At 42.1% G+C, this 25,348-nt stretch overlaps 1 protein-coding gene and 2 non-coding genes across 3 annotated transcripts in view; 1 reads left to right on the top strand and 2 right to left on the bottom strand.

The window, feature by feature from the left end:
• Positions 1 to 25,348, top strand: part of LOC112557109 (carbohydrate sulfotransferase 11-like) — a 48,319-nt gene that overhangs the window by 746 nt on the left and 22,225 nt on the right. The gene's annotated exons all lie outside the window — the stretch shown is intronic.
• Positions 16,303 to 16,374, bottom strand: Trnah-gug. Its single transcript has one exon. It is a non-coding gene; the product is annotated as a tRNA-His (tRNA).
• On the bottom strand, positions 18,263 to 18,334 carry Trnah-gug. The gene has a single exon. It is a non-coding gene; the product is annotated as a tRNA-His (tRNA).

Genomic DNA, 25,348 nt, shown 5'->3' with positions numbered 1-25,348 from the left:
CTCACTTTCTTCTACTTAGATCGAGGGCTAGGTGTAAAAAAAGTGTAAAAACTGTGTGTATTCGTCTCTTTATCACTTCTGTAAAGCGCTCTGAATAAATCACTGAAAAATAGCTATAAACATGTTCATTTTTGTTATTACTCACTTCATTAAAGCTTTTCCACTCCTTATTATTGAAATATATGTATATTCTGGGATGCTGGACTGATGACATAGCCGTCGCTAACCTCGTGGTTGCTTGTGAAATTGGAGAGTTCGACAACCTTTTGTAACACAGGCACATCTATTTTCTATCTCGTTCTCTCTCTCTCACACACACACCATGGAGTTGCATGCCCGCATACAGAGAGAAAGAAAAAAATTATACACTTAAACGCTTTGTGCGCAAGTCAGTGGACAAAATTAGCTCGCCCATTATTTTTATTATACACTACATATGTACACAAAACATAAAAATTATCACATAAAACAATTCACATAAAAACTGAAGAAAAACATATCCCTGGCAATGTACGTAAAATCTTCCATCTACCTCTCATCATATGCAGAAAGAAGAGGGCGACCATAGAGAGGGTGTAGTGTTTGTTCCTAGTCTTATACCCAGCCTGCAAGAACTCTTGGGTCCCTCATGGGACCTCTTCGGGAAGAAAGTTGGTTCCCTCTCGGGTTTTGGAGCCGGGACCCTAAGGGGACCTCTTAGGGAATTCCCACGGGTTCCCATGTTTTCCCACGAAAGACCCACCCACCTTCCCACCGATCACCCATGAGAAGTCGTGTTTTCCCATCAAATTCCAAACTCCCACTCCCCTCTTGCTGCATCCCTCACCCTTTCTCACTTTTACTTACACTGGTACACAGGCTTGCACACCATGAAGAAAACATTCAACAGCTTTTCAAAATCTCATTTCCTCACAACCCATAAATAGTAGGCAAGAGATATCATTAAACAATTTTATTATTTACAACAAAAAACTATTTTAACAGTTTACATTATTTAAAGCATTAAAGTTGTTTTTGAACATAAGCATTCATCCAATTATTTACATAAAAATTACAGTCAATAATTTTTTACCCATGAAAGTTATTTTTGAAATAATTATTTATAACATAAAGTCAAACAATTTACATAAAAGATAGAAAAATATGACACCAAAAATCGATCCATTAGTGGTGGAATCCCTGTAGAAGAAAAGAAAAAAGTTACAATGTATTACACATTTTGATTTTTGCTGTGTAAGTAGAACTAACCTCTCACATAGATGAAAGCTTAACTCTTTCTTTATGCACTCAACACAGGTGGCCGCTCACTTGTTATGCAGTATTCACATTGGGCTGATGCATTGTTGTAATTTTGTTTAGGCCTATACAGCTCGTGGTTTAAAAGAAAAACTTAATAAATAAGATAGTTAGGCCTTTATGAATACAATTATCTCCCTACATGACGAAGGACATATGTTTGAACGAAAGTCTCGCCGATATTCTATACTGGTGTCCAGACACTTAATCCCCAGACACTTAATCCCCAACGCTTCAACCTTAAAATGAAATTTTAACTATAAAAATTATGAAGCCAGCGAAAAATTTAATTGCAATTCAAATAATTATTTTCATATAAACATCACAATAAGTTTTACAATTAAAATACTTTAACTAATGTTGTAGATGTTCAAATGACGTTGAAGTTAATAGCATGATTTAAATATTATTAATGTATTTCAATATTTATTTTAATTTATTTCACATAATATACCTAATTTTGGTTGGATTATCATAAAAGTGAGTTCACAAGCAAGATTACGGTAAATTGTTCCACTTCTACACATTTTGATCTGTCATAATCAATTTAAATTGCTGTTCTATCTTGTTTAGTTATTTTTTAATAATTTTTTGAAAAAGGGTAAATTCATGCGTTACAGGGGGGTTTGACCGCCTTTAGCCTTGTGTAAAGAAAGAGTTAAAGCTTTCATAAATCTACTAATTACTAGTGAGATTACAAGAACTTGAACAAGAGTCGAATAAAAACGGTAATGTCTTGATGGCCATTTGTGTCTATAAGAAGTTTTGGATAATATCTGAAAGTAACCAATTAATCTTTAGTACAAAAAGTAAAGTAAATAGGCCTACTGAATAAATCCAAGAAGAATAAAACAATGCTCACAATAATAATTTTAACTTGACAAACTCATTTTGTAATTCCACTCACCATTAGATGGCATCACCCTTCGAATCATTCCTCAATCCATGTCTCTTGGACTGCAGCTGTGCACAAATAGAAATTGTAAGGTAGACTTAAATGCTATTGTACACAATAATAAATTTGTAAATGTAGAGAAAATAATACTTAGATTCACTATTTTTTAAAATTGTTCGGAAACTTTGTCCTTTTAAGTTCATATTGACGTACACCTCAAAGAAATCAAAACCAAACAAAAACTACGCACCAATTAATATACTTCTCAGCTGAAGTGACTGGAAACTTTTTCCCCTTTGGTTCCACTGAGCCAACTCTGAAGAAAGCAGCCGTTTTAAAATTCTCCGTGCACGAGAGGTGCTGAACCTGTTAAAAAAAATCTGTAGTTGTTTCCACCATGTAAAATACTACAATACAAATGCAAAATAAATTAATTCACTGGATTGGGTAAGTTTAAGATATAATGCTGAACCCTACTCCACTGATGAGGGATCAATGGTTGCAATATGAATATAGCTACAAACCAGACCCAGTCTCTTAAATAAACCCTAGTGGGACTTCAGAGAAAATAATGGCATTAAGTGACTCAAATCACCAAGTTAATTAAGAGTTTAATCAAAGCTATTCTTTATGAAAGTAAAACAATTTTAGTGGTCATAGTTAATAGACACACAGACTGCTCATTTTGACACCATGAAAAGCAAGTGACAGAATTATTTTATAAATAAAATCTACGCATATAAAATACTACATTATTTTGTACTTCATAAAATGTGTATTATTTGTTAATACAAATATTACACTGACCACACATTCTTGTCAGGAGAGTTAACCTGTAAGCCGATGCTATGCCTGCCTGTTGTTAAATGGTTTATCAAGACTGTAAAGCATAACATACATATTAACTGATATATTAGCTAAAGTTAAAGTAACATTTAAAAAAGGTGTCTAGTACTAACACTTATACTTAAATGACATACCACTTTTGTTCTAATTCCTTTCTTCATCAGCTCCTCTTTCCCCATATTTTGAAGAAGCAGGGTGACCTGATTCAGTTTGTGAACTACATTCTGTAGTGTTTTGCTCTGCTCATCAACTTTGCTGAGAACTCTGATCAAAAATGTATTTGAAATCAAAATATTACTTTTAGTCTTAAAAGTAATGACAAAACAAAACTATGATGCAGGTCTATGACAATTTTTTTAATTAACAGAAAATGTTTAGATGGATATAATAAGGATGTGCATGTACACCATTAAAAACACAAAACCTGTGCTTGTATAATGATCCTCATGAAATCATAGAGGGAGACAAAATAAACTTACTGGTAAAATTCACTGAGCCAGACCTACAGTCAGTGTGATCTGCAATTAAAGATTGTTATAATTAGTTCTTTTTGTAAATCATGTAAAATAAAATGAAAAAATGGCATGCAGCATTTAAGAGAATAGAAAATATATGTGATCAGATAAGTGATTGTTAGAAAAATGACAGACTTTGACAAAGTTCATTGCATAGCTTTGGATTTCATACATTTTGTTTTAATTTCAAAGTGTATAAGTACAAAAATAAAATTCTTTCTTTTGCTTTGCAATAATTTTCCAAAATTTTAGTTGTTCAGAAAGCAATGTGATTGTCTTGTTGCTTTCCCCTAGAATGCACCAAGACGTTTGGTAATCGCAGCACCGCTGTTATTGAGAAAGCAGACGACGAATTTCAAGCATGACTCAATGAGTTCATGTCATAGATTTCAACTTCGAAGTTAATCATCAATAATACGAGAGATTGTGTGTGTGTAGTGTGCTTTACCTCTTGACTAGTTGATTTGAACCCATCATGCACTGTCATCTTGCTTCCGCCAATCGTATTCGCGCTCAACATTTCATTTCTGTAATTAGTAAATACGTGCAATTAGTAGGCAAGAGATACGATTAAACAATTTGATTATTTACAACAAGAAGGATATGGTTAAACCATTTAAATTATTTACAGCACATATAGAAGACAGCGTCATGTAAAAGCGAGTTGCCAGTGGATGTATGTGTGAGACCTGCCGGGTACAACACGTGAAACATTTCACAAAAAGCACTACAATACTTATATATGATCATAAATTATTCATGACTATCCACTGTTATAAAGTACAGTTGTTTTAATGGCATCTTTCACTTAACTTTATTAAGACTTACTTCAGAAATCGGCGGTGTTTCACTTGAAGATGGACGTACAGTTCAAAATGTCCGCGTGCAGGTCAAAGTAAAACCGGCCGATGTGACCTTCCTATGACCCGTACACGCGGGGAGGGGGTTGGAAAACAGCGGGCGGAAGGATGCGACACGATCACGTGGCTACCAAATCGAGAGCGGCTGAAGAAAAAAAGCGCGATGGACGCGTCCGTTTAGGATCGAATTACACGCTTCCCATCCCAAAGTCTCACTTCCCTATCGGGGCCGTTCAAATGCCCAAAGCCCTTGCACGCTGGGTAGTTGTAACTCACAGAGATAGCTTTAAACATATGGTCACGCCCGCACATTGTCATCAAATCATCGTTTGAGGAAACCGATTCTTGTTCTCACTTTTTCTCTCTCCCCTCCTCCTCTCTCTCTCTCTAGCTTGTTACTAAACACTTACTACACAAGCGATTGTGTTGTTGTTTTGCTTGTGTCACGATGCCACCTTGTGTCACCATTATGACAGGATGCAGCATCCCCCAGATGACAAGCCCATACATTAAAACATGACACTCCTTACGGCCCGTTTATCAGATACCACAGGATGTAGGAACAGGACCGAGACACACCTTGTGTCACCGCCGTCTGGTGAAGCACACGTGACACGTGTGATGTGAGGAATGTCGCACCACTCCCCCCATGACTGCCATGTGTCTCCGTGTGTGCCAAGGGGACATTAGCGCCACACAACACAGCGCCACACAACACAGAGAAAAGCCTGTCATCCTCCTGGTGTATTGTTTACCCTTTCTTTCCATTCTTTCGTTCGTTCGTTCGTTCATTTTATACATTTTTTATTCTTTTGTTTGTTTGTTCAATCTTTCCTTTATTTTTTTTTTACGCTGTTTTCTTTCACCATATGTTCTGTCTTTACTTTCTTTCTTTTCCGGTTTTTGTTTAATTCTTTTTATTTTGTTCCTGTTTTCTTCCTTTCTTTGTTTTTTTTTTTTTATTTCATTTCTTCCTTTTATTTTTTTCCCCGCTTTGTGTTCCTTTCTCGTTTGGCACTGTATTCTGTGTCCTTCTTTGTCTCGATTGTCTTGTACCGTAAAGGTTTTGTACATTTGTACAGCCACCTACGCCCACCTGACAAAGATTAGATTTAAAAAAAAAAAGTATGCGTCATCTCAACCTGTTTTGCTGTCAGGTTCACACTCTCCGGTGTCACAGTGGGAGGTACCCCGCGTGCCACCAGCCACCTCTCCCTCTCGTTATGATCCCCCTGTGTCTCGTTCTGTGCCAAGTAAGGGGGTGGAGCAGCTCCGAGAGGAGAGGTGCTGTACACATCACAGCCAATGTCTGGTCATAAAGAACTAGACCGTGTCTGCACGCTTCAGTGAACATGTTTCTGCCCTGTTTCCTTCGTTTTCACTTCTTCGTGTCTTTCTTTTCCTTTTTCTCTTCGCGTCTTCATCGTTAGCTTTGTTATAGTGGTCAAGTTTGATGTTGTCTTCAGTGTTTCAATAATCGCTGTAGATTGTAGAATAAAAGCTAGTTTCAGTGTCCTCAGTGTAGGGAGCGCAGCTTTCTTGGCTTTTGTGCTCGGGTGTAGGGTGCAGGTAGCAGGATGCGTGGTGCGGGGTGCAGGGTGCAGGGTTGGTGGCGCAGTGGCTAAAAAACATGGCACCACGACAGTGAAATTCAGGTGTCGTGGGTTCGTATCTCGGCTCCGACGCACATTTCTCTGAATGTTACACCTGTCAATTGTCATATCAAGATAGAGAAGGGTTCCACAAAAAAGCAAACAATTAAAGAAAATATTGTGCGAAGCGGGCAGATCTTCAAAACTGTAGCCTCTAAAAATAAAGCCCATGCCATGAAAGTCGGCGCCAGACAGTTGTCTCTTGATTTCACTTTCTGTTTTAGCGTCTGCGACATTTTGTGTCCCAAATAATATGTCTTCCACTCACAGAGTTAGTTCGAAAGCGGGGTTAAAGTGCTTAGAAACACTCAAACTAATAAATGAAGACATTGAGCTGATGTCAGATAAAAAGGAAAAGTGGGTGTGGTGGCCCTACAACCTGACAGTGAGTGCACTTAACTTCGAAGAACATGGTTGTCGGTTCGAGACTTGGTCTGGGCAGTGACTGGAAAATCTCTAAAGGCAGAGGAGTATGTGATATTTTAAGGAGGCTGGTCCGCATGCTGTGTCCTGGAGAGGATTTCTCTAAGTAGGCCTGTTCCAGAAAAGAAAATAATTTCTCAGTCACTTGCTGAATCTCTCACTCATTCACCCACCCTTTCTGCTGCTCACCCATTCACCACTTACCCCAACTTTTTTATGGTTCGCTCAGTAACATTCTTCCATCCATTACCCGACATTCACTCACTCTGAACAACAAACTTCCGGTCTCGCACTACATTTGTCTTCCTCCTTTCAATTGGCGGCACCCGAAGCTGCACCTGGCAGTGCATGGACTGCGCATGCGCACATTCTGTCGGGACACTGGAGATGTTTAGTTTACTTTCAAACACAATGCATTTTCCGATCTCGCGTCTGTGCCGTTAAAGTAAACATTCGCTGGATTTATCTGGAACCCAGTTTTGACAGAATCAGACTCAGAGACTGCTAAGAACGGAAAAAGCGAGAACAGGAAAGGGAGGAATAAAAAAATTAAAACCCAGTTTATTTTAAGCTGCGGGTCAGCGAAACCGCTGAGACATCACAATTCTCGTACCTCGAGATGCTGGCGGGGTTTGTTGTTTTGTTTTGTTCTTTTGATTTTTTTTCAAACTTTTGAACTGGAAGGAGGAATCGAGTATTCTAAAGACAAAGCGTGGTGTGCACATGCGTGTGGGAGTGCGAATGCGAGCAGGTGAGAGCGAGGTGTCGGAGGTGTAGGGAGGAGATTCTTGCCGCCGTCTAGTGGGTGAGGACACAGTCTCTTGTCCCACTGCCCTGAGATAGTAAATCTTGGTCTTTTCTTTCGGAGCTTGAGTCCTTTGACACTCATTGGCGACGCTTGCTACCTGAGGGAGGAATCCTTTAGGTCTCCTCCGCTTTTATAAGCCTTCCCTCCACGCCTTCCCGTCTTCTTTAGCGCAAGATCACTGAAACATCAACTGAATTAGCCAGTGTTCTTTTGCTTACTTTTGTGAGAGATCACTGCGAGGTGGAGAGACTGTGCAAACCATTCAGCCGATGCAGTCACGTGGTTACTCATGTGACCTGTTTCTGTGTTGACTTCTGTGTGTGTTCTTTTGACTCCTATAGCCTAGTCACTCATCTTTGTTGCTACAAACGAATGTTGTGTTTGTTTGTCACGGTCTGTTTAACATGGAAGCTTTCATTACATGCATATGCATTCAGATAAACACCATTTTGACAGTACACCCTGAAATGAATATGACATTTTTGCAAACACATTTTTATAATTTTGTTCCTCTGTACTCAAAGATCGCAGTCATTAAAAGCTTTAATTATATAAGAACTGGTGTCGACGGTTACGACGAAGGTCAGTAAGCTGGGCCCATTAGAATAGTTGAAAGCAAAGAGAAAGAACGAATGTGTGTGTTAGTCTGTGTTTGTCTTGCCAACACCAGCTGAGTACTACAGCCTCCCAGTCCACCCCTAGCTTGCTGGTCACTACTGGATATTGGGTAAACACGTGACTAGCACGTTCAAACTATAACGTATTATATCCTAAGCAGTCCTGTACTCCCGTCAGCTGTATGAAGCAGTTTCGTAGAGGGTACAGGAGGGGGTCAGAGACAGTTATTAGCCACCCGGTTATGACAGCTGATCATGACAGCTATTTCCTACCTCCATCACTGATACCTGAACATTGTCTGTTGCAATAAACCAGGGAGTGGTGCAGACGCTTAGTTCAACAGACTATTTTCAACCCATGTACTCAGGTTCGAGAAGTGTTCGACCTTTGATAACCTACCTGGAGGAATGAGCCACTAAACGAAAGTGGAAATTGTCGTAGGGACGTAGGTGGGTCGTCAGGTGTGTTTCGTGTGACTATGACATACTCCCTCCCCATCCACCCTTCTCCCCTCACTCATTTCCAAGTATGACTCATACCCTAACTTCTACGTACAGAAAATGTGGTTTGCAATAAAACAGGATAAAAAGTGAGTTTTTTTAATTTAGTGCGATAAAGAGATTAGACTGGAAAAGAAAATATTTTCCGATCACAGGTCAGGTCGTGTTTATTGTAAACATTCAAAATATGTGAACATACAGATGGCGTGTGTTTGCTGCTGTATGCTTTGTGTCAGCTAAATCCTCACTTCAGACAGTTATTAGAAATCAAGATAATGAGTATCGTGAGGTGCGAATTTATAACAAAAGAGTTATCTGCTCCAATCAGCGAACGCTACCAAGATGGCGCCTGACGTCGTCTCGGCTACAACATAATGAAACACTCGATGAATACTGAAACCTCTTTGTGTAAAAGAACAAAGGTAAAGACATTTACAAAGAAACATTTAGCGATGTATCGGTTGATATCTAGACCAGTGATCTGAAAAAAAGATAATAATAAAGGAAGCTACTGGAGTTCTGTGATCTGAACTCATGTATGAAAACTCGAGAGACTTCATTCCTGGCACAAGTAACTTCCTGTTCACGACATGTAGATGTATATCTACACGTAGGCATGACGTGTTACGGTCTGTTTCACCTAGCGAAGTATGGACAAAAGGAAAAAAAAGGTGTAAGACAGGTGTAAAGGCCGGTCCTAGGCAAAGTGCCAGGCTGTCGAGCCTACGAAGTACCCTTAATGTTCTATTGTGCTGGGGAATATATTGGCAACGTACCCGTAAATTAATCTGATTCAGCACGTTCATCAAAGTTCAATTACCTCAAAAGTTCGCTCCAAAACCATTTTTTTTCCTATGCCTTTCACACAAAAACTTTGCCAGGTCAAAGGTTCGCCATTTGCCTGATCAAACAGAGGCTTCGTGCACTGAACAAATATGACGTCAACACTTTGTTAAGCGAGACACACACACACAGACTCTCATATGACGTCAAAAACACTTTGTTAATCGACACGCACTCTACAAAATGACGTCAGGACACACTATTGTTAAGCGATATTCTCGATAATATGACGTGTTGCTACGTCATGTTTGTTCACCACTCCTGCCTCAAAGATTCGTGGGATCATGTTTTGCTGATCTGTTTTCCGGACTCAGCTGTCGGCAGCAGTTGTTGTCTTCCCCTGTGTAGTAAACAGTGGAAATAATGTTTACCAAACACAAACATGACGGCTTCATATTTTAGTGAACAACAGCTTTATCCGGGAAAATCGTACTTTTTTTATTTATTTATTTTTCTTTTTTCAGAAAAATAATTCTTATTTCCAGACAACCCATGTTTTTCAGCGTAGGAATGTGTTTGTGAAATTTTTCACAGGAATTTCTTCGTCTCATTCTTATCATTCATAATTCTTGTTCTCTCTGTCTTTCTCTCACGCTGCCCTATGTGTAGTCCTTTGTTCTTGGAATACTATAGCGTAGTTCCGAGTATTCGTAGTCTTAAGTGTTAACACTATTGCGGTATTAAATCGCTCCGCCTAAAGTTCTTACCTTTCAACACAGTACACGATAGTACACATTGTAATGCAGGTGGATGTCACATGACAATAAAAATGTCACACTACAGTAATGCTAGAGTTACATATAAACAGGACGATATTACGCAAAATAGAATTCCCTTTATTTTCTTTCTCTGGAACACGCATTCTCGCTGATATGTCGCTATATCTGTCAAATATCTACACTACCATAAAGATAATATAACTTTTTCGGATTGTATTACATTTTTGATTTTCCTTTGGTGGGAGTGGTTTATCTTTTTAAATGTTCACAACTTATTTTCAATGTTTCGAAGACGTTTTCCTAGTCAAGGGAGGTAGGTCATACTGGTGTTTGTTGTCGGCGAGCAATAGTTGCATCAAAGACGATATATCAGATAAAGTCTTTAACTGCATGGCTGCCCCTAAACAGGCTGTCAACTATAATACTACTCAGTATCAACTGTTTAGCTGAGTGCTGCGCAGTTAACCCTCCCCTAGCGATCTGCCGTACAACCAGCCCCAGGGACCTGGCGTCTCTTATTTCTCGGCCTCTCACCACATTGTCCGATATGACAATGTTCTGTAAAAGGAGCAACACCTAGCTGAGCCCTGTAACCCTAGCCAGCAAATCCCTTTCACTTTACTGGGAATGGGATTTTTATGTAAGGAGAGGAGTGGATTTATTTTTTTGCGTTGTTTTTTTCGCATCACGGAGCAAACAAAGGACTGAAAAAAGCAGCTGCGCTACCCTTTAAATGGTTGCAAAACTTACATACATACACACTGTTGTCAGCAGCACCTGTCGTGACGTCAGATGGGTTGTCTATGGGAAATGCTTCTACACACTAGTATTTAGAGTGTCAGACGACCATCTGCAAAATGTTGTTACGGTGCCTGTCACTAGCTGTACTTCTTCTGTCCTGTTTGTCAAAACTTTTGAAAACTTTATTGCCCTTTGATGGAGTGAGCCCTCAATCACACTTTTATCATTTTTTATTTTGTTTACTCAGTATGCAGGTCACGAGAGAACGCGACCATTTGCAGTTTTAATGCATGGTAAATAACGAAACCTATGATGAACGGATGCTGGTGAATATTATAAGAAAGATTTACTATATGTCACTGATCTGCATATCTTACAATACATGCACAAACATCCAAACATGCATACGTATACATGTATAACTTCATATATTCAATTCATTGCATCAAAGAGGACAACAAGAGTCACCACGTTTTAAGTATACATTGGTTTTGCAAGTAACTCTAATTGGACAGATTTTTTTTTACACGAAAAGATTATGATTACTACCTATTTACACCCAGTTCCTTAGTGAAAATATAAAATTTGTACACGTATATTTATAGATGTTGCAGTTTTAGTATTTTTTTATTTTTCTTTGAGGACGCTGCAGAAATGTGTGTATTGTCCCGGTGCAGAAAGAACCAAACTGCTGGGGATTTGGATTATCTCCATGTCCTCCTTTTCCTCGTATTACAGAAAAAAAGTTGTCTGAGAAGTCTTAGTTTAGTCTGCCAGTGTGGAGGAGTTTAACCTCATTCTCTTTGCGAAGATCGTCCCAGAGTTGAAGCAGGATTTGTGTAGCGATCTTCCATCCAATCATACATAACGAATTGCTTTTAAGTGATGATAGCCATGACAAAGTTGGCCCAACAGTTGTGCATCCACTTCTTACCTCTATGGCAATGACAACACAAGACTAGAGAAACTGCTCACATCACCATTTGTGGCAAAACCAAAGATAAATGAGACTTGTTAAATCTACGATAGAAAGCAAATGCTGTCAGTTCGCTTCTCTTCAAATCTCAGAAAAGAGAACAATTGAAAACCTTTAGTTGAAGAACTGTGACAACTCGGTGCAGCGCCCCCTGTAACACCAGACATCCTCGTGTGAACACCGATACTCATCACCGGGTCCCGGGGGCGTGGCCGCGTTCACATCCGGGTCACCGCAGCTTCACTTTCGCGCCTCAGTTGTCGCTCCTATCCTCTTTGATTGCATCTACTACACTTACTTGCAGGCAGGGTTATCGGATCTATGACTGTAAACAAGATTATTGCATCTTTATTTGTAGACAGAGTTCTCAGATGTTTACTTGTACACAGGTGCATTTACATGAATACGTACTGTGCGTGCATATGTGTATGTGTGCGTGTCCCCGCGATGCAGTCTCCCCAACACAGCCGATGACAAGAGTTTCAAAGGTTGGGGTAGGCGCAGCCTGGTATGTGTCGCTGTGAAGTGCCTAGACTAGAGCCGGGTAGCTGTGTCGTCTGCTGGGTACATCAAGTTCCAGGGGCAGTGAGTCGAGTCCTGTGTTGTACTGCTGGATTGTATATGACAGGAGCAATAAAAGGAACTGTGGCCACACCTGGAAGGGCGCGAACTATCTCAGTAACACTTCAGGCCTGACAGTCAGCAGGGCGGATATTTCCACGATAGCAAGTATGCAATTTATTTACTTTGTTGTATTTATTTGTTTATTGCTTTTGCTGTTCTTCTTCCGGATTTTGATAATCTTTAGTTTGGTCTCTTTACTCTTCACGCTTTAGCTATGTCATCAGAACTTAAGAAACCTCAACTTCTCCCCCCCCAAAAAAAAATAAAACTCATAGTTTTTGTTTATATTTGTCTACCACCCGTTTCCCGCACCCTAAACCCTCGCTGCTTAAAAATATGCTGTACCCACCGACGAAGCATGAAGTTTGCCGTTTACACGTGATGAAGTCCAGTTTCTGTGTATAACAGAACTTTTAAGGCGTGGCTGATGTAGACCCAATGTATGTCTTCTTCTGTCCTGATATTCCTGGTGGTATGTTCGCGCTAATGATAATTTTTGCTGTAGAAGTTATCTCTCACTTTGGACCGTTACGAGTGCTTTAAGTGTTTTCTCGCTGGGTGGTCTTGTGGGCGGCTGACTGGGTGTCTTCATCATTCTACCAAGCTTGTTCTCTAGTCTAAAACTGTGGTCAGAGAACAGGCACTCACTTGTCATGATTAAGAAAATAGTTATTCTATGATCCTTGTCGCAACTGTGTTCCGCACCTTTCTTTCAATATTAATGTCGCCGTTGATGACAGCAAAGCATGAATGAATTCAGCTTTTTCTTCGGTGTTTTTTCCACGATTAATGAATTATGGGGTAAAACAGCTCACTGTAAAAACAGCTAAGTAGCAATTGTTCTTTAGTTTTTTTGTTTGTTTGTTTTTTGTTTGATTTTTGTTTGATTTTGTTTGTTTGATTTTGTTTGTTTGTTTTGTGTTGTTTTTTGTTGTTGTTGTTGTTGTTTTGTAAATGAGGATATTTCCTAAGTTATTATTACCCATTAGGATGAACTAAAGTTGGTCATTTGTCTGTCTGCCTATTTGTCTCTCTGTCTGGTGTTTTTTCCTTTTTTATCTTTTACACATCCCTGTTTATCTCTTATTCTTGTGGGCGGTCCGGTGGCACAACGATTATCGCCGGTCACCAATATGGTGAGGGTTAGTTGTCCTGGGTTCAGCTCTCGTCTCGGGCACGCTGTTCTTTCATGTGGCATCTGTTTACAGACCTGGCTGCCTTGCCGCGATTAAGTCTTAGCTGACTCGGCGTTAAACATCAATCATCCCCCACCGCTCTTGTTCTAGTTTTCGTTTTATGAGTTATTTCTTCTTGTTCACTATTTTATTTAGAAAAGGTTTTAATACGGTGAGGTGATGAATGAATGTACAGATGTATAATGTACCATTTGGTAATAGATAGACAGATGGATGCATATAGCCATATACAAAGTGTAAGGATTGCACAAAGTGACAGGAAGAAGAGAAACAATGAGCACTACCGTCAGGACACATCCGTCCTCCAACGGAAGGCGTTGTAAATCTCCTCGCCAGGTCCTCCAGCTTGTCTCTCCTTGTACTAAAGAACCCTGTTGTCAACTTGTTAAACAACCCTCAGACCTAACACTCTGAGGACTGTAAAAGTGAGATAACTAGTAGGAGGTAGAGGACATGTTGACCCGTCGTCACCTTGGAAAGACAAGCCGACCTCGTGACCCCGCTTCAAGAAGAGATATATAATATACAGCCTCTGGGTCACCAGACCTTTTCTCAGAAAAGCCTCTGTCCCTGGAAACACCAACCTAATGAAATCAAATTAAAACACTCGTGAGAACGCAGGCGAGTTGACATTCATTTCATCTCTAATCTCTAAAGAAGGGTTCAGTGAATGTGCATATGAAACTTGTGGGTTCGGTACCTCAAACAAGGTAAACAACCACTGATCTACATCAAATAACACGAAAATATGTTCATCCTTATTGCCTTTACCTAATTTTTATGCACACCGGAAAAACTTAAATCCTCTCACGCCATAAACTTGGCTGAGAAGAGTGAAACGGTTCATGAGCTTTGAACAGACTCATCTTGCTCCTCATTAATTCTGCGAGAACATGCGATCCGCCGACTGTTGTCATGTAAACAGGTGCATTCAACCGTCAGGCACTTTGACACTGGTTTATGTTCAAGCTGTACTTGCATTACGAAAAAGGAGAGAATAATCATGGCTGACAAAAAGCGACTCCCAGCCAACAAAACCCAAAATACAAAAGATCCCGGATCTTTGCTCCCCGTGAAGCATAACGAAATATAACTCGCAATCACTGCGGGAGGCAAAGCCAGGGAGAGAGGGAGGTGAAAGGTTTATCTCATCTTGAAAAAAGATTCAGACAACTTGAGACTTCGAAGGTCTGCCATTAATTCTGCCATTAAGTCGTGATCAGTGACTACTGTTACAGTCGACAATCAGTGTCGTGGTGTGTCGTGGTGTCACTGTCGTTGTCTAGTGTGTCCTGTGCGTGGGTGCGCCTTGTGAATGGTTTCTGCCAGAAGTTTCGAGATGGTTCTCTAATTTCTGACTAGTATACATGGACTGATGTTGCGAAAAAAAAGGAGATAAATACACGAGAGCTAGCTGATGTTGAGATGTGATGTTGACTTTTTCATTTTAATTTGTTACTTTTTATTTGAAGCTTTTGATCTTTCCTTTTTCTCTCTGACACCCACCACTGTTTATCCTTTTCTCAATTCCCTCTTTCGTACCTCCCTCCCCTCCCCCATCTCTCTCTCTCTCGAAGTTATCACGTGACCATGACAGCGCGTGCAGCTCACTCAGTCTGTGCCTCGCGCTCAGTGCAGCGGCGTCAGACACGTCAGCAATGTCTCGCGGCGTCACGTGGGCTGTCTTGGAGTCAGACACACGACACCGTCTGCTGCAGCAGCAAGTAATGTGGAGCTGCTGCACAATGCCGCTTATAATTCTGCTGTCGTGCTGCAGCAGCAAGCAGTCTGGGGTCAAAGTGCGAGTCTCTCGACTCTGGGGTCAGACGCACGACGTTGGTTACAACATAAGTACCTCTTACAGGAAGTTCCTTCCTCCCCCGCTGTCACTAGTGTACATGCAAATCACAAAGTGTTTTTGTTGTCATTGCTGTATAAACATCAATATCAATATTCAAAACGTTTCATCGCTTAGTGAGTGAAGGAAATTAAGTGGTTGACAGTCTCTAAGGCAAGGAATGAATTAAGGGAAACCTGACTTCTTCCGCCATCTTTGCCTCCCCTGATCAGTCTGCTGGAGAACTGCCATGGATGGGGGGAGGAGGAGGGCAGTTTTCGGAGTCATAGTCCCCCTCATCCCTCAAACCAGTGACCTTTGTTCTCCTCAGTCCACAATCTATCATCCACTAGGATATGAATCTCCATCAATCTTCACCGTTACATTATTTGATTTGCGACTGCTTGATGTCAGCCCACCACTTAGCGACTAAGAATGCATTGTGCGTCTAGCCACTTTCAGTGGGCGTAAGCACCAATACTGACGGTTGATGGTTGTGCATTCTTTCTCTTGATTCTGTTTCTTTCCTACTGACCCACATATCTGACTCCTAGACTCATTAGTGTCGCAGTTTTTTTTATGAGATCTCGAGCATTTTAATTATCGATTCTTAAATACCGTTCCCATGCGCGTACACCGAAGAGGAAGGGTAATAAGGTAACATGGTCTGTGTTACATGCTGCCGAGGCATTACAAGATTAGTTAATTGCTGGGAATTCCGTAAAAACCAGAGCAGAGTTCAGTCCCTTGCGCTTGGCGAAGTTGTTGAAGAAAAACCGGTGACGATGTTTACAGTGCGATTTACTTTTCATATCAAATTTCATACAAACGAGTGCGGCTGCGAGCAACAGCATAAATGTATTTTTCACAGAAAGCAGCAGGGTGGCGATAACAGCTACCATCTGAACTAAAGGTTAAAAAAAAATTTTAAAATAAAAGTACAACTCGTGCCTTGCCGTGACCCGGATTCGAACCGGGGTTATTGCGGCCACAACGCAAGGTCCTAACCACTAGACTATCACGGCTCACGGCTTGCAATGGTTTTCAAATAAAGTGTTTCCTTTCAGCGACCTCACCCCAAGTTCACACCCAAGCGGCAAACACTTTGGCTAAACTGTAAATAAAAGTGCATAACTAGTAATAATTCCCCGAACTTTTCGGTTGTTATTTATATAGACAGAACTCTTTTGTCGTTATTGTTTTTGTGTAAGGATAACATACATCAATGGCTTTTTTATAACTCTGAAAAGAATGGCTTCAATGCTATTCAGATTTTGTAGGTGGTGGTGGTGGGTGGATGTGAAACTTAATTTTCTTTCCACACACATTGTTACCTGTAAGTTTGTCTCACACACACACAAAACATATTTTCAGTGTTATACATCAAAGACAACATCGAGCAAGGGAAAACAATTAAGATAAGAACATTAAAAGTACACGACCCTAAAAACACAAGAACAACACTCTCACTCTAATCCTCACCAACTATTTACAGCTTCATGATAGCAAAAACAAGAGTGTTAACAAATATTCTTTCTAAAGTGCCTTTAAAGACATTCCCGGCAAGCATATCGTGCATGAAACTGCAGACCAATGTTTTCTGCTTTCTCGGAATTTCGTGTTCAGCATCGTCATGTTTACACTCAACAACCTCAACGGTTTTCGCTTCGACGTCCAAGATCAAAAGCGCACATACTAGACGGTTCGAAACCCGCCCGGCGATACTTTCCCGAGTTGACTCTGCATGTATTCACAGGAAAGGAGAGAAGATGGACACCGTCCTCGTAAAAAAAAAAAAAAATTAAATTTAAATTAAATTGATTACGTCGCCCATCAACTTCCCCACCCTTGAAATGAACGTGCATCGTCAGTGGTTTGCTGCCCCTTTCAGAAACGATTCTCTCCCCTAGACTTGCAGCTGTGTCTGCGTGTGCTCGCCCTGGCAAGTCTTGCTGGGAGGTCGTCACTTGTCAGCTCCCCTCAGCGTCCTCGCTGCCTCTGAGAAGCTCAAGAGTCTGGAGAGCGAATACCTCTCTCCTCTTTAGTTTTTGTCTTCGCTGTTTGCGACTAATTCTTCCTTCCATCAGAGCAGCGGCAGCTAAACGATTTAGCTTTTTGATCCAAGGACCTTAACTTGCATCGTCTGCCATTGTACATTCATCTCTACACGAAGTAACCCATGGCTGCTCCACTCTTTCATTGTTCACAGGTGCTTCGACAATAAAACTAAAACAGTTTTTTTCCCTCTTCCGTCCTTCCCTTACCTCCACCTCCATGTGAGTGTGTGTGTGGGCATGTGTGTGTGTGGTTCTACAATAAAACAGTTTTTCTTCTCTTTTCCTCCCTCTCTTTATCTCCCTTTATTTATCTTTATGTGTAAGTGGGGGGAGTGGAGGTCGGGGGGTGCAACAGAAATTTTAATGTTTTCTTTCTTTCAACTTGATTTAATTGTCTCGAAGTAAAATGTTTCTTAGGAGTTTCTTTCAACCTATGCCTTCCTGCCAGACGATCTTTTTAAGCACAAGAACCTCCTCAGGTTCACAGCAAGGCACACGGCATCCTGAGCCAGTCCCGGAGGAAGTCTTTGGAAAAGCCCTTAAAGAAGTTTTTTAAAATATTGTTCTAAATCCAATATCGAGCAAATGGACTCACGGCACCACTTAAATGTCAAAACAACTGATACCCTGCAAAAAAATCTCGTTTCTTGTGGGCAGTGTACGTTTTATTCACATGTACTGAGAAAAGATTATCACGTATTGTCAGAATATAAGACTCTCTTACTGTCTTTTGTGATACTTGAAAAGAAAGAAGACATTTTATTCATAGGTAGGCCTCCTTTACGTGGTGGAGCATTTTAATCTGTGTAGATACATACACCAACATTCTGCTCAAAAGAAAATAAAAAGTACCACTTGCCGTGACCCGGATTCGAACCGGGGTTATTGCGGCCACAACGCAAGGTCCTAACCACTAGACTATCACGGCTACGAAATAGCGGGGGAAGGTAATAAATATAATTCTCCTTCTTGGACGCCCCACAATTTGTAGATAAGAGTGGCTCATTGCTTTGTGTTTAGCTTGTATATATGACTCGTCTCTCGTGTTCGACATGTAGTGTCTAGCACCGCACCACAGAAGGTCAGGGGTCAGACCTCATTCCCTCCGCCATGCTATCTCCTTTCGGTCATGTCTGATATGTTCTCACCTTACGGGTTGCCTTACACGACAATTATAATCCTGACAAATAACTGCCTGACTGTTTAATTTCTTTTTCTTACATGCAAATAAAATTTATTCATAAATGCGTGCACAACCGCCTGATAGCCTGCCTACACGGCACTCAGCTCTCCTCCCTGGAAACTTGTCCCATTAACCCCTTTCCTCTCAGGCTAACGGACATAAACGTGTTACTTTTATGATCACACCTCTCTTTTGTGCTGTCACGTGCCCTCGCTTTGCACTTGCCAACAGGTTTGTCGACTGGCAAGACGAGACTTAGCAGCCACGCACGCGCGTCGATAAGAGCCCGGAGGGCGAACTGCAAACATCTGTTTCTTGTAGAGGTGATGCCGCGGACCCTGGCATTGTGTCTGGATCCTAACAGGCGCTGACACAGGTCGTGGAACGTTGTGTGAAGAGCTTTGGCGGGAAGCGCTGCCTCGGTCTCGGCTCCTTCCGCACATGCGCTCTCAGGTGGAGGAAGTGACGTGCGACAGTATGATTTCACGCATGGCAGGTCGTTAAATAAGTTTGAAAAACACCCATTCAACAGATAATTTGTTTTTCTAATTAACGATCGTGCTAATGGTGGAAGACTATAGGCGGCGGTGAATGCCGGGTGCAGGGACTGGGGAGAGGAGTAGTGGAAGAAGGAGTAGATGTGTGTGGGGAGGGGTGAGGAACATTCGAACAATAAACTGAATTACTAGATGATGAAAATCATAAAAATAATAAATAATGATTTTAAAAATTTAATTTTAATTGTGTGTAAGGGATAAAAAAATACTTCCTGTAATAGGTATGTGAGCGACAAACTCCACTCTACTTTGATGTCTTGACTCTTATAGTTCCAACCAGTCTACAACCTCTTAAGCTTACTTTCGTGTCACACTGTGTAACGTACCTCAAGTTGCACGTACCCCAACAATATGTTGTATACCACACCAGTTGTTTACAGTACCTCCAGCCTACTTTTACATTACTAGTGCCCCGTCTTTACCATACCTGCAATGTACCCGCTTGTGACGTACCTTTACCTTAGTCTTTGTACCGATTCTTCAGTGAACACCCCTAACCTTAGCCCACCTACCCACCCATTCCCTCACCCACACTCGCCCCCAGCATCTCCGTGCTCCCCCTCCCTCCAACACTCCAGCCCACACACGTGCACACGCCCCAACGCACAGGCACGAGCTCGCGTGGAGTTGTTGTCAGGTCTGTGTGGTGCCAGTCCCACGTGCGCCCAGCTGATAGCATCTTGTTTAAACTGCAGCCGATGGCGCCGCTTGCTTCAGTCAACGTCTGTATTGTTCCCTTGAAACTTGTTAAACCTGACCACCAGGCGAGTGTATACGTCTTCATGTGTGCACGCATGTGTGTATATGAGAAAGAAGGAAAAAGAGACATCAGGAGAAACGAAAGACAAAAGAAGGAAAGAAGAAAAAACAGTGTTTGAGGAAAAAAGTCAGAGGGAATAGAGAAACGCAGACAAAATGGAGAAAATACAGAGAAAAGGTAGAGAATACAGATAAAAAGAGAAAGGAACAATGAAAGAGAAAGGGTGAAGAGAGATGAAAGAGAAAAAGAGGCAAGAAATCAAAGGATGGAGAAAGGGTGAGGCACACGACAAACCGAAAACAGTTTCCCAAAATCGGTTTCTTGAATACGGCTGTCCCTCTTGTCAAACATTTGTAGATTCTATTAGTAGAAGGATGAACTTTCAAGTTGTGGAACTATTGGGACAGTATCGTTCCCTTATTAACTACGATGGCGGAGTTGATAGATGCTGACATGCTTAATGTACCCCAACACAGACACTTAGACTTGGTAAACATTTCATACCAACACACTGTAATTTTTATAATTTTTAGTGCATCTCACACAAAAAACAACAACAACAAAAAAAAAAACAACACACACACAACAACAACAAAGAAACAATTCGTTTCAAAGCAACACTAGTTTCTGTTTTTTTAAATCTCCAAAACACATTTGCAAGAGACCGCTTGACGAAAGGGGCCAGAAGTTTGTTTTCCTAAAAAGTCTTTTGCAAAACAAAATGTTTACAGGACCCACACTTCACGACCGTTGAACCGTTCACTAAAATAAATAGTCTGGTGTTCAGTCAAGTTGGTGAGCAGCCATAATGAAAAACTGTAAACCAACCCAAAATGGTAGAAGCGGTTGTAAAACGGCGAACAAGTGGCAAACACGAGCCGATCAGGTTTGCTAAACTGTTTTGGGGAAGTTTGTTGTGTCGGTCTTACGGCAACCTGGAAAAAAATCGCGTTTTGCGTTTGTCGATGCTTGAGAGACGGTTACTTTCAAACCACCCGACTGGCCCTCTACCCCACTGTTTGTGGTCGCGCAGTATAGTGTCCATGCGTTTGCACGCTTGCGAGCGTGTTTCCTTCCGTCGGACGCGAACCACAAACGTGATCTGCGCGATAGCACGTGCGCTCGCCGGCCACCTTCCCCTCCGCTACCCATACCTACCCACCCGTACCTCACCTCCGACACTCAAGCGTAGACATCCGTTAAAGCCCGGAAGTGATTTACTAGTTCACCGTCTGTGAAATTGAAACGTACAGCGGCGAGCGGCAGGAGGCGGACACGTGTGAGGGGAGATGCTGCTGCGGTTCCAGCCCCTAGGGAGCGCTACGGCTCGCTGCTGTCCGACTTTTCACCCTCCCCCTCCTCCACACCCCTCCCAACCCACCCTCAAGACAGAAGGAGGGTAGGGGAGGAGTTGTTGACAGTTGCAGCGCGGCGGGTCTTGCAGCAGACGCAACGTCAGTCGACGCGCTGCTGTTGGTGCGATGATCGGTAGGTGCGATGTCGCGTCACGTGGGGTCACAACGATGCAATGTCGGTCACGATACAGCTGGTGGTATCGCCGTATCGGTGTGTGTATCGGTAGCTATATCAGTGGCATCACAGGATCGGGGTAAAGGGGTTTATATTTCACACGTACTCATTCAGGTAATCACTCTCCTTGTCTTATCCTCGCTGTGCTTGGAAGGTCTCCCACTCTCTCACGGTACAGTAACTACCCCTCCCCTAAAAAAAAAAATTCTGCTGACAAGAAACAAAGAGACAAAGAGTCGCGATGAAAGAACAAATCTTTTTTTAATATTGTTAGTGTCTTTGTTTTGTTTGTTTGTATGTTTTCTTCTAATGGTTTTTTTTTTTCGTTCTTTTGTGAAATGTCTGGGTATACAAAGTGCTTAAGGTGGATTGATGGAGAGAGGGGTGGAGGGCTAAAGCAGCGTGGAGCCGAAAACTCACACAGTCCTGATGTTGGGTGGGTTACGTTTGCCACCCGTATACGTCACCCGTGGCTGCGACAGGCCGTGCAGCCGACAGCTATACTGCATCTGCCGCGCCGCCTGCGTGATTAACAGTCTTTAAACTGTCAGAGTCGGTCTGGAGGCAGCCAGTGCAGCAGGCACCACGTGACCTGTTCTGATGATGATGATGATGATGATGATGATGATGATGATGATGAGGAGGAGGAGGAGGATGAGGATGATGATGATGAGGAGGAGGAGGAGGAGGATGGCGAGAAGCAGGAGAGGAAGAAGAAAAGGACGTTGACATCCATTTGACTGACCGACCAAGAGGGAGAAGTAAGGGAGAGAATCGTGAGTGAAAGCTCAGCTGGAAACTCGTTTCGCGTCACAAACCGTTGTTGCGATAAACAATTACATGTCAACATGTGAGAATGAAGGAGATAAGCTATTCCCATACCAACAGACGGCAGGGAGGAGCCTATAAATAGACAGGGAATCGATCCTACAGATTAAGGACCCCTGCTGAAAACACACACGCACGCGCGCACACACACAAACACAACTATGCTGACGTGGCTGCTTAATACAACACAGGAGGAGGCTGTTAAAGACCTCACCGTGCGACTGAACTATTTTCCAGTGACCCTGTCAGGCTCAGTAGAACATACCCATCCTCCCCCATTCACTCGCTCACAAAGAACTCTTCCTCTTTCCAAAGGAGCAAGCCTCCAGTCATCAACACTTCCCTCAACTGAGCACAGAAGGAGGACACATCCGTCACGTGCCACTTGACCAAAGGTCACGTGTCTCATTCACACATGGCGTGCTGCAATCGGTCTATCTGTGGATGGTGAGGTTCCAACAATTGTCCATCATGGATAGAAAGGGCGTGTTCATTTGAACCATTAGGTTATACACAGCCACTGGTTCATGGCTGGTTCATATAATACACTCGGTTAGATCATTATCCTGTCAAGAAGTTTATTATCCACGAAGTTCTGGGCAACCGTTTATGAGCGTGAATGTTCAAAAAGACACGTGGATGCCATTTCCAGGACTAGCCAGTCATGTGTAAATTTATGGGATTGGAATGAATGTACAGTCAGATGCCAAGCTGATAGCAAAAGCAAGTTTTGAGGGTCCACGAGACCAACAAAGATTTCAGCAAACTTAGAGTATGGCAGCCCATACATGCAACTGAGAGTTTCTTGTGCACGAAACACAGAGTGTTGTTCTAGAAAAAAGATGAAATTATCGAGAACAGTTATTTTTTTACATTTTATTTTTGGAGGGTTTATTTATGTTTTTACAGCTCACGTGAATCAGATAGTCTTGTATTTGTATTTGTATTTGCGGTATGTGTATTTGCAGTGGAGAGGGGGAGTGAGTGTGAGACAGGGGGAGTCTGTGGAGGGGTCAATAGTTTGCATGTGTTTAACGATGTCGACTGAGTATTTCTTGCAGTTATGACGCAAACGTCTCAACTGCTGCACAGCACCCTGGACATGAATGCGACAACATGGCTATCAAGTTTCCTGTTGAACCTCAGATTTTTTCTAGATGCTTACATGTTGTTTTTAGCAGCTTTGATGTTGGTAACACATCCCTCATGCCTGACTACATGTTATTTGTTTCAACATCTACTGTTTCTCTCTGATGACTGTGTTCCTGTGGTACATTGCAGCCGTTAAAACTGGTCAGAGGTGTCAGGTTCGCATGGTGCAGAACAGCGAAGGTCAATCTGCAGGGTGCGATACCCGCAGAACAGTGAAAAGAAAAAACCACCTCCTTACATCAAATAATCATTCATTCATCCGTGTTAGCTTTGATTGACAGACAGGTCATACAGTACAGGCAAGTTTATGTGGGAGGACCACCACAACATCATGTTGTTATTGACTTTGGGTGTTTGGCTGCATGACAGTGGGGTAGGGCCTGGGGTAGGGGTGAGGTAGGATAAATAAGAGGGAAGGAGGCTGTGTGCTGGCACTGTGAGAAACAGATTTTGCAATATTGAAATGGATTTTGCAGTTAGGTGAATGTTATGTCGAGTTGGTATCTGTATATATGTTTTGTAGCTGTAAGCAAATTTGTAAGCATTTTAAAACTCTCTCTATATATATATAGCTACATGGTGTGGATGTGATATTTATGAAGAGCAGTCATCGCCAATCATCGTGTGCTCTCCCCCTTCGACTCGAGGTTTGCCAACAGCGGCATACTGTCTACCCCACTCTACCCCATACTTTCGTTCCATAAAAACGCCAGTGAATGAGTACTTTATTCTAATAAGTGTAGTTGGCTTGGCCCATCTACCCACTCAAGTACTACTCATTATGTGATTGACGACGACAGTCCATCAACGGTTATAAAAATGTGGATTTGTGGAGCATGGGAATCTGACTACCTGTGGGCCAGCGTTGGTGTGATGGACACGAGCATATAAAGTCGGGGGTAGTCGTGGTTGTGAGATATGGATTTTTTTTTTATTATTATTACTTTGAACTCACAAATCACGAATATTTCCAGTACCTACACGTGTGATAGAGAATTGCATGCACGCACCCCATCAACACCGATACAAAACAAACAAACTTCAAACTTTGCCCACAGACCTCGACAATTATTTTCGCAGTACCGTCATCCCCAGCAAACAGCAGGTCTTTGACGAGAAAGGCATCGGCAAGGATAGAACACTGGGTGTTGAAGTTTTGCGAACTGGAAAAAAAAACCCAAAAAAACCCACGACAGGACAGATGGACGAAACGGGAAGCGAATGTCACGGTGAACGTTTTCCAAATAGACGAAGGCTTTGAAAGAATTTGTTGTTATATATTTACGGAAAAAAAAAACCGGGAAGAAACTCTACAAGCTAAGCTGTAACGGGATACGATCACACATTTCGACGATTTGTCGCTCGTTCCGCGCGTGTGTGGCGGCGGTGACGCGCATGCGCATGACCAGAGCTGCGCGGCGGTCGTTTATTGCGTGTTGCTGCGCACGTACAGCTTCTGTCCTGCAACTCCGACCCTTTCACAACACCCCCCTACTTAAAAAAAAACCCTCCCCCACTCTCCGTCATTCCTCACCCAAGACAAGAGCAGGGACGGGGGTGACGTAGGGGGAATGGAGGGGGATTCAAACCTCGAAGACACGGAAGCTGCTTCAAACGGCTGTTGTTCGACGCTCGCTGTAGACGCCGGTTGCGGACGAGTTTTTTCTTCTCTCTCTCCTAACCCTTCTATTAAGGAGGGTGGTCTTCTCTGACAGTGTGACAACTTTGTATTACACGTTTGTGCTTTGATTACCTGCGCTGCCTTTCCAAAGTTCACAGGTCATAGCGGGTCAATGTGTTCCACCTTCGACTTCTACCAGAAGCTTCTACGAGTCAAAAGTTACGAGGGACCGGATGGTGGAAGTCGGCGGCCGTGCAGTGGATTCACCGCGTGTACATTGCGTCATCTGTCACGTGATCCAGTTTGCGAGG

The sequence above is a fragment of the Pomacea canaliculata genome, linkage group LG2, assembly GCF_003073045.1.
Source record: "Pomacea canaliculata isolate SZHN2017 linkage group LG2, ASM307304v1, whole genome shotgun sequence".
In the NCBI taxonomy this organism is placed as follows: Eukaryota; Metazoa; Mollusca; class Gastropoda; order Architaenioglossa; family Ampullariidae; genus Pomacea; species Pomacea canaliculata.
This window is presented reverse-complemented; position numbering and strand designations above follow the sequence as displayed.